The 15,439-nt window shown below is 44.4% G+C and overlaps 1 long non-coding RNA gene across 1 annotated transcript in view; it reads right to left on the bottom strand.

Annotated features, from left to right (window-relative positions):
• LOC140077179 (uncharacterized) overlaps positions 1-13,886 on the bottom strand; it is a 39,308-nt gene extending 25,422 nt beyond the window's left edge. The window contains exons 1-2 of the long non-coding RNA XR_011849723.1: positions 13,683-13,886; positions 3,745-3,888 (exon numbers count right to left, since the gene is read on the bottom strand). This is a non-coding gene — a long non-coding RNA (uncharacterized lncRNA). The remainder of the gene's footprint in view (positions 1-3,744; positions 3,889-13,682) is intronic.
• Positions 13,887-15,439: the final 1,553 nt, after the last annotated feature.

Here is a 15,439-nt window from a genome sequence, read left to right as displayed (position 1 = left end):
GTCTCAGGATCCAGATGGATGTTGTCCTACGGTGAGCGATTGGCTCGTGAGGTATCTGGCATCCCGCAGGGAGCCACCATGTCAGGAGCTGATGCGGCAACAGCTACCAAGCTGGTAAGGTAGTGGCTGATGCCTCTCGGGGTAGCTCAAAATGAGGGGGCCAGAGGAGTCCTTACTGTCTTCCTCTTCTTGGGGCCCTTGAGTTGGGGTAGAAAGCTGATGGGTTTTGCTATTAATGCTGGTTGCGGCCCTAGGTGGTTCAGGAGCTCTCACACCATGCATCTACTCTCCTCCATAGTAACTATATGTATAGTTAATTCACTTATAGAATATCTATAATTAATTATCTATTTATTTAAAGTGAACCTGTATACAAATTTTATTTGCCTATAATATTAGGGTTTCCAGAATATTGTGGGTCTACCAGCTACTTTATCACCCTTCAAGTAAAATCAGTATTGTGTAAGACACTTTATAAGATTGCCCACATATCCAGACGATTTCCTGTTTCCCATCAACCAATCATTGTGAATTCATGAAGTGTTAACAGTCCATCTTAATATGTCTCAATCCACCTGCCCCCAAAGCCAAGTTTCACATTCCTGACACGGCCCTATAGTTAGAATCTGACATGTGTCACTTTAAGTGGTTATAACTTTTAAATGCTTTAACATATACAGATAATTTATGAGAACTTTGTCTTGTCACATTGTATTTTGAGTGAATTGCAAAATGTAGGCTTGTCAGCCAGTGCCACCTCTCGCCACCAGTTGAAGGGAGGAAGGGTTTAACAGTTAAAATTAATTATTTTCTTGGGACATATATCCTTTCAGCTTTTTATTATATTATAAGTTATTGCCTTAACCACTTAAGGACTGCATATTGTAAATATATGTCATAAGGAGGATAGGGCTATCTGGAGAAGGCTTATAGGCTGTTCCCTCTCCGTACAGGCCAGGTATCTGCTATATTATAGAGCAGACAACTGGAGCTAACTGTTACACTCAGTGCTGGCAACAGTTGTGGCAGTTAACTAGTTAAGCCAATAATTTCACATAACCAGCAGCTTCATGCAGGCTCAGCCATATTACTGCCAATCAGCAACCCCCACAACATCATCAGAGGTTACTGATTGGTTGCCATGACAGCTGGGAGCCTCTGGGAGGCTCATGTGGCAGGCTGTAATAAAAGATCTGTGTATTCACATTATATTGCAATACAGTTGTACTGAAGTACATTGCATGAGGGATCAGACCCCTTAGCATTCAAACACCCAAGAGGACCTCAAAAAGTAATAATTAAAAAATTAAAAAAGCTTTAAAAAATTTTTTAAAAACCTTAAAACTTCAAATCACCCCCTTTCCATAGAATGTATTTAAACTAAACAAATAAAACCATAAACATGTGAGTATCACAGCATCACAAAAATCCAGATCTATTAAAATATAAAACCAGTTATTCAACAGTTAAGAAAATGAGCCTGCGAGTCTCCAGGCTCCATTAACACATGTGGAGCCTGGAGCCCCTCAGTCTTATTTGTATCATTTTAAAAACCCTTTATTGTTAAAGAAAAAAAAAATAGGGCATAAAAGAAGAGCAGATTCGGTTAGAGGGAGCACACACCAGTATGTCTGTGTGTTTGGTTTACAATCCTTTATCCTTGGCAAGATGTCCTTTAAATGTAGTATTACATAAAACAGTTATTTTTTCTATCTTAAACTATTAATGAGATAATCTAAGTTTTTATTTTTTTTTGCATATGAAATGTAGTGTAACATGAACAATTAATTTGCAGGATAGCTGTACTTTATTCCTCCTGTTTCAGGGTACAATGTGTTTTATTGCTGTGCATGGTAAATGGTTGAGTTTTATGATGTATAAAAAGGTTCATGCACTTTATTGTCTTTTCTGTTACCATGAGGCGAGAACTTGAATTTAATTAGAATTTAATATATTTATAAAGATATTTAACCCATAACTGTGAATTATTTCAGTCTACATTGTAGAAGAATTGTAGATCATTTCAATCCTGGCCATTAACCCTTTAGTAACCACATTTGGAGGTTCAGAGGGGCATCCTACGGTATGTGATGCCTGCTATAAGTAGCACTAATAATAGGTGGTTTAATAATTGGTGTTAGTGTGCAGCATCTACTGTATACATCCAGTATGTACATAAGCAAGTGGCCAGGATAATAAAATATTACTCAACCATTTTCACAAATTCTTAAAATGTTATCATAGCATTACTTTATTGTTCAAAATTTTAGATTGTATAATGGTGACAACTAATATAAATATTTCTTGGAGACCACAATATAAAAGACGCAGTTAATACCCTATAACATTGATCCAGGGATCCACTTTAGGATAAATTATTTTTATGCCATATGTTTGCTATACTTTCAGTAAACTTTTAAAAGTAAACAGTATAGATTGGTTAGAAAGATGATTGCATATGTTTGGATGCAAGATGCCTGTTTCCTTGTAATTCCCCCAAAACTGCCCTATATTTTGCATGAATAGTATATTGAAGCAAGGTACATATACATTTTTCTAATGTCTACAGCTTGTGCTTTCATACCATAGGACAGGAAGATGTGACACCGAAATGGGTTTATAGAGGTGACAATGTTGGGTCACCTCAAATACAATAAACCATACTTATCAAAATAAGTAATAACATACATAAAACCACAGTGGTTAAAGTAGATACATTTATTATATATTACTAATAAAAAATGATAAGCATAATATAGAGCAACAATCAGATAAAAAGGTTGCACTTTGCCTGGGTGTAAACCTATTAAAATTGATGTACCCTTATATAAAATAAAGTGCTAAGACAGACAAGGGCCAAATTCCATCCTGGTATAGTAATGGTAAAGCTAATGCCTCCAGTAGAAACGGGTACCCCAACCCTACCTAACCCCAAGTTATCAGAGATACTAATGAATACCAAGATTGTATCCAAAAGGAGGGAACAACCATAAGGGAATATACATCAGTAAAAACATATAAAGACCACAGGCAGAGGGCACCAACCCCCGACACATGTTTTGCCCAGAAATGGCTTTGTCTGGTTGACTGCCTTGCAAACAGAACTGAACACTTTTAAATCATGGCCGCCCAATCACAAAATAATAACTAATTAGTGTAACAGATAACATATGTGTTGCGGACTTATGATGACTATGACTATGATGCGGGACACAGCTACCGCATTACACCAGTTATTGCGGCAATTAGATGGATAGTGGAGACTACAATGACATGTAAGATCTCAGATATTGCGAGATCACGGTCCTGCGGAAAATACACGGAAATTGCCATACAAGTCGTGTATCGCAAGATCTCGGCCTACAGAGGAATATACAGGGCAGGTAAACTGTGTCACAAGAACTAAAGATTGCAGGTACACAGCATACAGTAACCATAGTAAAGTGTTGCATACCTAACCCCTAATCTCAAATTTACAATGCAATATATATATCAGTGCAGTGAGTGACAAAGTGACATGTAGTGAAAACCCCATGCAGTGAAAACACAGTGACACATGTGGAAAGTGAAAATATAATTATTTTTTTAATGCCTATTATAATTATGAAATTGAAAGTGTGTGAAAACAAGACTTGGGGAAGGGAATAATAATTATAAAAAAGCAATATGTTACGTTTCCAGTTACTTCCTCTAATATCAAAAAGAACCCTATCAATCAAAAAAAACCCTATCAATGTCCCTTACCTTTAAGACAGCCGTCACAGTTGTGATATTGTTTGAAGTGTTGTGGAAGGGTCTTCGGATTTCTGTCAAATTCTTTGTCCTTAGCTGCCTCTATACCCAAAACATGTTCTTTAATCCTTCTTCGGAGTTCCCTTGAGGTGAGACCTACATAAGATAAGCCATAGGGAGAAGGAGCCAGATAGATAACACCTACAGTGGTGCAACTAATGGAGTGAGTTATGGTATATTTTTGCCATTGAGATGCATCCCAAAATGATGTAGCTGTTTCAACATTTGGGCAAGCCACTCATGACCCACAAACCCTGAACCCCCATTTGGGCCCCTTGGAGCCAAACAGCCTATTAGGCATCTGGTCCCTATCATAACTCTTGACTAATTGGTCCTTCAGATTCCTTGACCGCCGATAGGTAATAGATTGTTGTTTAGAAAGAAATCTGTCCAGAGTAGAGATGAGCGAGCACTAAAATGCTCGGGTACTCGTTATTCGAGACGAACTTTTCCCGATGCTCGAGTGCTCGTTTCGAGTAACGAGCCCCATTGAAGTCAATGGGAGACTCGAGCATTTTTCAAGGGGACCAAGGCTCTGCACAGGGAAGCTTGGCCAAACACCTGGGAACCTCAGAAAAGGATGGAAACACCACGGAAATGGACAGGAAACAGCAGGGGCAGCATGCATGGATGCCTCTGAGGCTGCTTAATCGCACCATTATGCCAAAATTATGGGCAACAGCATGGCCATGACAGAGTGACAGAATGAAGCTAGATAGCATCTAAAACATCCAATAATTGACCCTGACACTATAGGGGACGGCATGCAGAGGCAGCGGCAGCAGCGGAAGGCTAGAGAGTGGCATGGCGACATACCCTAAATGGACTCAGGCTTCAAACCAATGGGTAGCAGAGAGGAACCAAAGGAGGTGAGCAAGAAGCGCTCAAATAATATTGGTACATGATAAAAGTTTGCCAGTATATTTTGTAGATTACACAGCAGGGTGGCGACAAAGTTAACATGGAAGCCATGAAAACAATCCAAAATTCTGCCTGACACAGCTCGTTTGATAAGGGGACGATGTATGGAGGCAGTGAACTAGTAGTAGATTAAAGGTGCTGCAGTTAAAACTATGTTAGTTGGTTCTTGGCATGGAGCTGGCGCTCCGCTGCCAGGCGAGCTTTCGCCAATCCAAGCCCCTGTCTCTAGGCTACTCCCCAAACAGCACTTCTAAGAACCTTTCGGATAAGATCAAGTGTAGTAGCGTTCTTATAAGTTTGGGATATGGCGGGTGAGGGGAATGTAAACATCTGCGCAAGAAGCGCTGAAATAATATCCGTAAATGAAAAAAGTTTTCCAGTATATTTTGTGGCTTACACAGCAGGGTGGCGACAAAGTTAACAAGTTTGATGTGGAATGCCCTGCAATAGCTCTTGGGCGGTGTGCCTTTTATCACCTAGGCTCAGCAGTTTGAGCACCGCCTGCTGTCGCTAAGCAACGGCACTGCTGCTGTGCCTAGAGCTACCGACTGATGGCGCCATGCCCACGGATGGTAATTCGGAGGAGGAGGAGGTGGAGGAGGGGTGGGAGGATTTGGAGGTATAGTAGGCCTTTGAGACCTGGACCGAGGTAGGCCCCGCAATCCTCTGCGTCGGCAGTATATGACCAGCCCCAGGGTCAGACTCGGTCCCAGCCTGCACCAAGTTAAGTGTAGTAGCGTTCTTATAAGTTTGGGATATGGCGGGTGAGGGGAATGTAAACAGATGCGCAAGAAGCGCATGATGCGCATGGAGCTGGCGCTCCGCTGCTAGGCGAGCTTTCGCCAATCCAAGCCCCTGTCTCTAGGCTACTCCCCAAACAGCACTTCTAAGAACCTTTTGTATAAGATCAAGTGTAGTAGCGTTCTTATAAGTTTAGGATATGGCGGGTGAGGGGAATGTAAACAGATGCGCAAGAAGCGCTGAAATAATATCCGTAAATGGTAAAAGTTTGCCAGTGTATTTTGTGGATAACACAGCAGGGTGGCGACAAAGTTAACAACTTTGATGTGGAATCCATGAAAACAACCCAAATTTCGGCCTGACAAACCTCGTTTGATAAAGGGACGATGTATGGAGGCAGCTATATGGACGACTTTTGGAGGTAGCAATGGAGACAACGTGTGGAGGCTGCTATGGAGACAATTCAATTTGGATAGTGCCTGTATGTGGCAGTCCAAAAAATTTTTCAAACCAGAGGAGCAGGTAGGTGGCCCTCCAGAAAAATGGAATAGATTGAGTGCCTGTATGTGGCAGTCCAAAAAATTTTTCAAACCAGAGGAGCAGGTAGGTGGCCCTCCAGAAAAATGGAATAGATTGAGTGCCTGTATGTGGCAGTCCAAAAAAGTTTTCAAACCAGAGGAGCAGGTAGGTGGCCCTCCAGAAAAATGGAATAGATTGAGTGCCTGTATGTGGCAGTCCAAAAAAGTTTTTAAACCAGAGGAGCAGGTAGGTGGCCCTCCAGAAAAATGGAATAGTATCATAGTATCATAGTATATAAGGCTGGAAGGAGACGCAAGTCCATCAAGTCCAACCTTCAAGAATTAAATAAATGTTTTATCCCCATAACCCGCAATATTTTTTCTCTCCAGAAAGTCATCCAGGCCTCTCTTGAACATGTACATAGAGTCGGCCATAACAACCTCCTGCGGCAGAGAGTTCCATAGTCTCACTGCTCTTACAGTAAAGAACCTTTGTCTATGGTGATGGTAGAATCGCCTCTCCTCTAGGCGTAGAGGATGCCCCCTTGTCCTGGTCACAGGCCGAGGTATAAAAAGATCTTTGGAGAGATCCTTGTACTGTCCGTTCAGGTATTTGTACATTGTAATGAGGTCTCCCCTCAGTCGTCTTTTTTCTAAACTGAATAATCCCAAATTTTGTAATCTGTCATTGTATTCTAGTCCCCCCATTCCCCTAATAATCCTGGTTGCTCTCCTCTGCACCCGTTCCAGCTCTACTATATCCTTTTTATATACTGGTGCCCAAAACTGTACACAATATTCCATGTGTGGTCTGACCAGGGATTTGTATAAGGGCAGAACTATGTCTTTATCATGAGAATCTATTCCTCTCTTGATACATCCCATTATTTTATTTGCTTTAGCAGCAGCCGCCTGGCTCTGGTCACTAAAATTAAGTTTACCATCCACCAATACGCCCAAGTCCTTTTCCGCTTCAGTTTTACTAAGTAATTGACCGTTTAGAACATAATTATACTTTTTGTTTCCATGGCCCAAGTGCATAACTTTACATTTATCTACATTAAACCTCATCAACCATTTCTCTGCCCATCCCTCAAGCTTCCACAAATCCCTCTGTAATGCTAAACTATCGACCTCAGTATTTATTACTTTACACAGCTTAGTATCATCTGCAAATAGATTGAGTGCCTGTATGTGGCAGTCCAAAAAAGTTTTTAAACCAGAGGAGCAGGTAGGTGGCCCTCCAGAAAAATGGAATAGATTGAGTGCCTGTATGTGGCAGTCCCAAAAAATTGTTTAAAACAGAGGACCGGAAAGGTGGCCCTCCAGAAAAATGGAATAGATTGAGTGCCTGTATGTGGCACTCCCAAAAATTGTTTAAAACAGAGGACCGTGTCGGTGGCCCTCCAGAAAAATTAAATGCATAAAGTACTATACCTAGAGCCAGTGGGCCCTGTCAAAAAACAGCCAGTTTCCTCTGCTTTACTGTAGAAAGAGGAGGAGAAGGAGGAAAATGAGGAGGAGGAGGAGTGGATAAATTATTCAGGTTGAGCTTCCTTCACCTGCTGGAGATTTGAAATTAGGAGAAATCCATGCTTTATTCATCTTGATAAGCGTCAGCCTGTCAGCGCTGTCAGTCGACAGGCGTGTACGCTTATCGGTGATGATGCCACCAGCTGCACTAAAAACCCGCTCTGACAAGACGCTAGCGGCAGGGCAGGCAAGAACCTCCAAGGCGTAGAGCGCCAGTTCGTGCCACATGTCCAGCTTTGAAACCCAGTAGTTGTAGGGAGCTGTGTGATCATTTAGGACGATGGTATGGTCAGCTACGTACTCCCTCACCATCTTTCTGTAAAGATCAGCCCTACTCTGCCGAGACTGGGGACAGGTGACAGTGTCTTGCTGGGGTGACATAAAGCTGGCAAAAGCCTTGTAAAGCGTACCCTTGCCAGTGCTGGACAAGCTGCCTGCTCGCCTACTCTCCCTCGCTACTTGTCCCGCAGAACTACGCACTCTGCCGCTAGCGCTGTCAGAAGGGAAATACTGTTTCAGCTTGTGCACCAGGGCCTGCTGGTATTCATGCATTCTCACACTCCTTTCCTCTCCAGGGATGAGAGTGGAAAGATTTTGCTTGTACCGTGGGTCCAGGAGAGTGAACACCCAGTAATCGGTGCTGGAATAAATTCTTTGAACGCGAGGGTCACGGGATAGGCAGCCTAGCATGAAATCTGCCATATGCGCCAGAGTACCAACGCGTAAGAATTCACTCCCCTCACTGGCCTGACTGTCCATTTCCTCCTCCTCCAACTCCTCCAACTCCTCTTCTTCTGCCCATACACGCTCAACAGTGTAGGACTCAACAATGGTCCCCTCTTGTGTCTCGCCAACATTCTCCTCCTCTTCCTCCTCATCCTCCTCCACCTCCACCTCCTCCGATATGCGCTGAGAAACAGACCTAAGGGTGCTTTGGCTATCAACAAGGGAATCTTCTTCCCCCGTCTCTTGTGACGAGCGCAAAGCTTCCGACTTCATGCTGATCAGAGATTTTTTCAACAGGCCAAGTAGCGGGATGGTGAGGCTGATGATGGCGGCATCGCCACTGACCATCTGTGTTGACTCCTCAAAGTTACTCAGCACCTGACAGATATCAGACATCCACGTCCACTCCTCATTGTAGACTTGAGGAAGCTGACTGACCTGACTACCAGTTCTGGTGGAAGTTGACATCTGGCAGTCTACAATCGCTCTGCGCTGCTGGTAAACTCTGGATAACATGGTCAGTGTTGAATTCCACCTCGTGGGCACGTCGCACAACAGTCGGTAAGCGGGCAGTTGGAGGCGGCGCTGCGCTGCCCTGAGAGTGGCAGCATCTGTGCTGGACTTCCTGAAATGCGCACAGATGCAGCGCACCTTCGTGAGCAAATCAGACAGATTGGGGTATGTCTTGAGGAAACGCTGAACTATCAGATTTAACACATGGGCCAGGCATGGCACATGTGTCAGTCTGCCGAGTTGCAGAGCCGCCACCAGGTTACGGCCGTTGTCACACACAACCATGCCTGGCTTCAGGTTCAGCGGTGCCAGCCACAGATCAGTCTGCGCCGTGATGCCCTGTAATAGTTCTTGGGCGGTGTGCCTTTTATCGCCTAGGCTCAGCAGTTTGAGCACCGCCTGCTGTCGCTTAGCGACGGCACTGCTGCTGTGCCTAGAGCTACCGACTGATGGCGCCATGCCCACGGATGGTAGTTCGGAGGAGGAGGTGGAGGAGGGGTGGGAGGAGGAGGAGGCATAGTAGGCCTGAAACACCTGGACCGAGGTAGGCCCCGCAATCCTTGGCGTCGGCAGTATATGACCAGCCGCAGGGTCAGACTCGGTCCCAGCCTCCACCAAGTTAACCCAATGTGCCGTCAGCGATATATAGTGGCCCTGCCCGGCAGCACTCGTCCACGTGTCCGTGGTCAGGTGGACCTTGTCAGAAACGGCGTTGGTCAGGGCACGGATGATGTTGTCTGACACGTGCTGGTGCAGGGCTGGGACGGCACATCGGGAAAAGTAGTGGCGGCTGGGGACCGAATACCGAGGGGCGGCCGCCGCCATGAGGTTGCGAAAGGCCTCGGTCTCTACTAGCCTATAGGGCAGCATCTCCAGGCTGAGCAATCTGGAGATGTGGACATTAAGGGCTTGGGCGTGCGGGTGGGTTGCACTATATTTGCGTTTCCGCTCCAGCGTCTGGGGTATGGAGAGCTGAACGCTGGTGGATGCTGTGGAGGATCGTGGAGGCGACGATGGGGTTTTTGTGGCAGGGTCCTGGGCAGGGGGCTGACTATCAGCTGACACAGGGGAAGGAGCAGTGGTGTGCACGGCCGGAGGTGAACGCGCTTGTTGCCACTGAGTGGGGTGTTTAGCATTCATATGCCTGCGCATACTGGTGGTAGTTAAGCTATTAGTGGTGGAACCCCTGCTGATCCTGGTTTGGCAAATGTTGCACACCACAGTCCGTCGGTCATCCGGTGTTTCCTTAAAGAACCTCCAGACTTCTGAAAATCTAGCCCTCGCCGCAGGAGCCCTCGCCACGGGAGCTTCACTAGTTGACACATTTGGCGCTGATGCACCAGGTCTGGCCCTGCCTCTCCGTCTGGCCCCACCACTGCCTCTTCCAACCTGTTCTGGTCGAGGACTCTCCTCCGTCTCAGAAGCACTGTGTTCACCCGGCCTATCAACCCAGCTTGGGTCTGTCACCTCATCATCCTCCGATCCCTCAGTCTGCTCCCCCCTCGGACTTCCTGCCCTGACAACAACTTACCCACTGTCTGACAACCGTGTCTCCTCATCGTCGGACACCTCTTTACACACTTCTTCCACTACGTCAAGAAGGTCATCATCACCCACAGACTGCGACTGGTGGAAAACCTGGGCATCGGAAAATTGCTCAGCAGCAACCGGACAAGTGGTTTGTGACTGTGGGAAGGGTCCAGAAAACAGTTCCTCAGAGTATGCCGGTTCAAATGCCAAATTTTCCTGGGAGGGGGCAGACTGGGGGGGAGGAGGCTGAGGTGCAGGAGCTGGAGGAGTGCCGATTTCGGTGACATGGGTGGACTGCGTGGAAGACTGACTGGTGGACAAATTGCTCGAAGCATTGTCGGCAATCCACGACATCACCTGTTCACACTGTTCTGGCCTCAACAGTGCTCTACCACGAGTCCCAGTAACTTCAGACATGAACCTAGGGAGTGTAGCTCTGCGGCGTTCCCCTGCTCCCTCATCAGCAGGTGGTGTCTCACCCCGCCCAGGACCACGGCCTCTGATTCCTGCAGTAGTTGGACGCCCACGTCCCCGCCCTCGTCCTCTACCCCTAGCCCTTGGGTTAAACATTTTGAAATGAAAGTTATAACTTTAATTTTTTTTTTACTTTTTTTTGTGTTTTTTTTCGTTTTTTAGGTTTTTTTTGTGTTTTTTAGTTTTTAAAACCAAACAATGCTATCCTATTGCTATGGCTATTTTCTAGCCAAGTATGAAAGCACACTGCTATGCCAGATGAGATGACGCTGAGTTATGAAAAAATAAACGTAAAATAAAAAGGAAATGGCAGACTGTGCCTAATTGAAATCCAACCCCTAATAAATTTTCCCACTTCGGTCTTTGCGATGAATATGTGCGTCACTAAGCGCAAAACACAGCGGTCGCAAGTCTCACTACAAATTGCTCACAATTTGCTAGTAGATGCACTGCAGCAAGGACAGCCACCAGCAGATCAACCAGAAATCAAATATATATAACGCTACTGTAGGCGTAAGTAAGCCGTTTGGATTCTCCTATGGCTATTTTCTAGCCAAGTATGAAAGCACACTGATGAGATGACGCTGAGTTATGAAAAAATAAACGTAAAATAAAAAGAAACTGCCAGACTGTGCCTAATTGAAATCCAACCCCTAATAAATTTTCCCACTTCGGTCTTTGCGATGGATATGTGCGTCACTAAGCGCAAAACACAGCAGTCGCAACTCTCACTACAAATTGCTCACAATTTGCTAGTAGATGCACTGCAGCAAGGACAGCAACCAGCAGATCAACCAGAAATCAAATATATAATATATTAATCTTATTTCCTGTTTGCCTCTAGCGTCCGGCACGGATCCCTGCTGTGGCTCTATACTATGATTCCCTAACCCTTGTGTTTGCACTTTTGCACTTTATATTGCACTTTATTCAAGTCTATGCACTCAGGCACTTTCATAATACTTACCCATTTTTTATCCTTAAAACACCTTTCATTAGCACTTGGATAGCTTATCACAACGTGTCACCCTGCTTTAGGGATTTTTTGTCATTATTTGTGTTTTCCGCAGGTATATTAATATGCACATGCGATTATTTGGAGTGAATGAATCTTACCATAAGTACATGACAAGACCTTCGTGTCTGTCATGCCACCTGCGCATGCGCTTCAACCCGCATACACTTTTGTTTTCCCTTCCGGTCCGAGCTGTGCACGTGACCCACACACTTCCGGTCTGTGGCACGCACGCCGCACTCCTGAACCGCAGTGGGTGATTGGTCCGTGCCGGACGTCCGGGGGCAGCAGGACTATATAATGATTGATCTCACATACTCTGGCACCCCTGAGGAAGCCTGGTTAACAGGCGAAACGCGTGGGGACTTCTCCAGGTCCCGGTGCCCGGCTCTTATATCTATGCTATATAGGTAATTATGATGTAACTTACTATACAACCTATGAAATTTATACCACACTAGTGGATTGCATATTTAGTATCTATGTATACACTTTTTATTACCACTATATATTGTTGATGATGTGTATAGCCGATATGAATTAGGCACGGGACTCACTGGTCTGTTTTTGCACAATCTGTGCTTTTTTAATTGTTTTTAAATATATGCACTTTATTTTTCAATAAATATCTATAAATTGTTATATACTTTGGGCATCCCTATTTCTTTGTTTCAATTTCAAATCAAATATATATAACGCTACTGTAGGCGTAAGTAAGCCGTTTGGATTCTCCTATGGCTATTTTCTAGCCAAGTATGAAAGCACACTGATGAGATGACGCTGAGTTATGAAAAAATAAACGTAAAATAAAAAGAAACTGCCAGACTGTGCCTAATTGAAATCCAACCCCTAATAAATTTTCCCACTTCGGTCTTTGCGATGGATATGTGCGTCACTAAGCGCAAAACACAGCGGTCGCAACTCTCACTACAAATTGCTCACAATTTGCTAGTAGATGCACTGCAGCAAGGACAGCCACCAGCAGATCAACCAGAAATCAAATATATATAACGCTACTGTAGGCGTAAGTAAGCCGTTTGGATTCTCCTATGGCTATTTTCTAGCCAAGTATGAAAGCACACTGATGAGATGACGCTGAGTTATGAAAAAATAAACGTAAAATAAAAAGTAAATGGCAGACTGTGCCTAATTGAAATCAAACCCCTAATAAATTTTCCCACTTTGGTGTTTGAGGTGGATATGTGTGTCACTAAGAGCTAAACACAACGGTAGCAAGTCCCCCTGCAAATTCCTCACAATATGGTACTAGCTGCACTACTAGTGCCAGCAAGCCCAGCCACAAGCAAACAAAAAAAAAAAAATATATAGTGTTATTGTAGCCCTAAGAAGGGCTGTTGGGTTCTTGTTGAATCACTCCTGCCTAACACTATTCTAATAGAACACCCTAACGCTTTCCCTGACCAGCAGCAGCTCTCTCCCTAGCGGCATCCAGACACAGAATGATCCGAGCAGCGCGGGCAGCGGCTAGTCTATCCCAGGGTCACCTGATCTGGCCAGCCAACCACTGCTATCGACGTGTAAGGGTACCACGTCATGCTGGGTGGAGTGCAGAGTCTCCTGGCTTGTGATTGGCTCTGTTTCTGGCCGCCAAAAAGCAAAACGGCGGGAGCTGCCATTTTCTCGAGCGGGCGAAGTATTCGTCCGAGCAACGAGCAGTTTCGAGTACGCTAATGCTCGAACGAGCATCAAGCTCGGACGAGTATGTTCGCTCATCTCTAATTATAACAAGCTACTAAAGAATGATAACTGTTAAATCTTAAAGGGAATCTGTCACCACATTTGCAAATATACAGCCAGTGACAGGTTCCTATAGAGCCCAATTAACTATCTGACACCCTTCTTTTAGCTAAGAATTGTTTCCCTTGCATCCACATAAATCAACTTTTATCTGATATTACCTGGCATCAGAGAGGGTGTGTTCTGCTCGGCAGGGCTATCCCATCTACTTCTCCCGACGCCTTATGCCTTCTTACTATTCAGTACTTTATGTCATGTGACCAGGGTGACACGATCTCAGGGCCTTCAGCTTCTTAACAATAGCACCTATACTGTACTGTATGTGATCACATGAAGTCACAGCAGCCTCTATGGACCTCCATGGTCTGCAGTTTGCTATTTTTAGAAGGCTAAAGGATCTGCCTGCTAAAGGATGTTGACACTCTGGGCGCATGACATGAATGTAACACATGGCACCGTGTAAAATGACACATTCATTTTAAATAGTGCTTTATATGTCTGTAGTTGAATATTAGCAGACAGTCCCTAAGTACAAGGAGGCAGAGCTGGGATTCTCTGCCAGCCTGAAATAGAGAAGAGTCACAGCCAGCTATTTTGCATATCAGAAAAACTTCTGTAATTAAGGTACAGTGACTCACTGACAACTATTTTAGGTAAAATAGGGAGGACTTGTAACTCTTTATCAGCAGGCGTTGTTAGTAAGGGTAGTAAAATACTGGTGACAGGTCCTCTTTAAGCCCTTCCCGACATTTGACGTACTATTACTGCATGGCGGGAGGTGCGTTCCCGCAAAATGCGGTAATAGTACGTCATGCTTCTGGCGCCGGCTCCAGAACGGAGCCTGCGCCAGAAGCTGCTGGTGTCGGCTATATATTATAGCCGACACCCGCCTCTAACACCCGCGATCGGAGATCTCTCCGATCGCGGGTGTTAACCCCTGACACGCCGCGGTCGCGCTGACCGCAGTGTGCTAGGGGCATTTGAGAAGAATCGGACCCCCCCGCGGCGCTTACCGGGGGGGTCCGCTGCTCCGATCGCAGCCCCGGGACTGCCGGTGCCCGGGGCTGCGCGATCCTCTTCTGTGAGCCGGGTCCGTGCCTTCTGGCAGGACCCGACTGTAACACACTGAGCATGCGCAGCATGCTCAGTGTGTTACATTACACAGTGTAATACATCTGTATTACACTGTGTAATGTGAAGAAGAGCTTGAACAAGTGATCAGTGGATCACTTGTTCAAGCTAACCTGTAAAAGTTAATAAAAAATGTTAAAAACACTACATAAAATAATTTTTTAATAAAAATAATTAATTAAATAAAGTTAAAGTCCCCTAAACACAAATATTCCCTATACACATGAAATAAAGTGAAAAAACACAAAATCGCCAAAAAACCCCACATATTTGGTATCACCGCGTCCGTAAAAATCCGTACAATAACTCAGAAACATTATTGGACCCGCTCGGTAAAAACAAAACCCGTAAAATACGCCAAAAATGTACATTTTTCATAAAATCTCTACACAAAAATGTTCTAAAAAGTTATCAAAAAAAGTTATGTGTGCCAAAATGGTACCACTGAAAAGAACAACTCAACTCGTAAAAAATAAGCCCAAAACTAGCTCTGTCAACCAAAAAATATTAAAGTTACGTCTCCGAAAAGATGGAGATGCAAAAACAAATAAGATTTCCTCTATATTAGTTTTTATCCAGTAAAATTGTAAAAATAAATGAAAAACTGTATAAATGAGGTATCACCATAATCGTAATCACCTATAGAATAAAGATAATATAGTATTTTTAGTGAACGGTGTACGACCCAAAAAAAATACGAAAAAAAAGTAAACCAAAATTGACAATTTTCTTTTCACCCATACATTCAAGAGTTAATAAAATCTCATCAATAAGTTAATGACCCACG

Source organism: Engystomops pustulosus, chromosome 9 (genome assembly GCF_040894005.1).
Source record: "Engystomops pustulosus chromosome 9, aEngPut4.maternal, whole genome shotgun sequence".
Lineage (NCBI taxonomy): Eukaryota > Metazoa > Chordata > Amphibia > Anura > Leptodactylidae > Engystomops > Engystomops pustulosus.
The sequence above is the reverse complement of the archived record's forward strand: the minus strand, read 5'-3'. Positions and strand labels throughout refer to the sequence as shown.